The sequence below is a fragment of the Cupressus sempervirens genome, chromosome 5 (genome assembly GCF_028749045.1).
Source record: "Cupressus sempervirens isolate cs-2001-9-10 chromosome 5, ASM2874904v1, whole genome shotgun sequence".
Lineage (NCBI taxonomy): Eukaryota > Viridiplantae > Streptophyta > Pinopsida > Cupressales > Cupressaceae > Cupressus > Cupressus sempervirens.
Window position 1 is genome coordinate 1,056,104,555 of NC_143122.1, and position 2,062 is coordinate 1,056,106,616.

Below are 2,062 nucleotides of genomic sequence, written 5' to 3' on the forward strand. Positions count from 1 at the left end.
TATTTTGCAGCCTTTTAGATACTTATTTTCACTATCAATGACTGAACTTTGATGATTTTGGCAGGGATATTTGTTAACTCATGCATTATCGGTTGAAGACTTCTATGAAACCACTAATCATGTTTCTTGCAGGTTCTCCTTACATGGTTTAATGCTCTTGGAAAATGAACTTGAAGGTTTAAACACTTGTCTTTGAATGCATGTTGCTCAAATTAAATCTTGAATGCCATGGATTAAAATATAACATTTTCATTGGAATGCACGATCAACACAATCTTGGATGCTAAAGGTTAAAAAGAATGAATGCGATGAACATTTGATTTTGGGTATTAAAGAACATTGCAAATCAACACACTTCAACTTTGGTGCTTAAAATGAACTTCATTCAATCTTGAATGCTCTAAAGTGAAAACATTCTTTCCCTCCTTTTTAAAAGCTTTCATGTGCACAATTTACTTATGTTGACGATCTCTCGATTTCCATTATGTTGACAATGCTATCAAGTTGGAATGAACATTGTATGCCATAATCACAAGTGTCTTCAATCATAGCTTACAAAATCTAAATCATCAATTGGAATGAATGCGTGTCTTTTAAACCCAAGATCATGTATGTGGTTTTGTTTTACACTTTTTAGGAGGCTTGCTTGGGGATTTCATCACCCCTTGGGACGACCTCAACTCTAGCATTCTGGCGGAGTATAAATATTGGGAGGTGAATCAAAATACACCTTTCTTGGAAGCATAATCTTGTCACTCTTGGCTAAGCCCCAAAGAACTTTATACCTTTGGGAAGTGAAGGTGGAGATTTGGGTTACCATCTCCTCCCGGCTGAGTGGCATTATTTTCTTTCATATATAGATTTGGGCCTCACGTACCTTGCGTATATCAAGGACACCCCTAACTAATCTTGTATATCCTAACAAACATCTTATAGGGCTGTTGGTGTGTTTGATATGCTTGAATGTTCAAAATCCTCCCAATGTTTCAAAAACAATCAAGACCATTTGCTAAAGAGATCACTTATACACCATTCGCAATGATTGTTAGCAAGTTCATTTGCAACAACCCAACCATTGGTCAATCATTCAACCCAAATGAAGGGCATACTTAGCATAGTTACTACCTCATCCAAGATTCAATCAAGCCTCCAAGCCTTCCTCTAGTACCATCATTCCAGAGGTCTTCCATAGAGTCTTCCTCTTCTCTCCGTGTCTTAAATAGCAACATCCCATCCCTATCCAACTCATCATCCAAATCTTAATATGAGCTTCCCAACTTATCCTAATTTACATTTCTGTATTCATCCTTCATCCCAAAAACATCATGTCACAATCATATTATGATGAGTTTTTCATCCCACCTTTTCTCCCACCTCATCCTAGTCCAATGATGATGATGATCTTGTCGACTATGACGGGTATATTGAAAGCCTTAGAGATATTCCTCCAAACATCCCCCAAAATCCAAACATTCCTCCAAACTGCTCCATCCTTCCTCCATGTATACCCATTAGTACTCCCTACCATACCTTTGACAAGGGAAATCCATTACTATCCTCATCTTTACCACCTTCCGATATTTTTCCCACATATTCCTCTTAGACAACAGTCATATCTCCATCTTCCTCTACCTTAATCTCCCAGTCTCTGCCATTCCAGAACAATTCTAGTAGCTACATCCCTAGTCCAAATCCACCATTCCAATATCCTTCAAACCCCTTTCCAAATCCTCCAATCAATCCTAGTCCTACAATGCATCACCCCAATCCCCTTACTCCTCCTAGTCCAACACACTTGTCTCCAAGGAATTTTACAAGGAAACCCAAAGCAAATACATCTCCCACACCCATCATTCCTCTTACATCATCCTATCACTACCATCCCTATCGCATTCACCCCACTTATCAAACCCCTTCCATCTCCTACCTCCCATCCATCGAATCCCTCCAAATCCTATCCACATCACCTCCTCCTAGCATTACCCAAATCCCATGTAACAAACCTACTAAGTCCACTCCCCATCAACCCATCTCCACTGAAGAACCTCCCACCCATCCATCT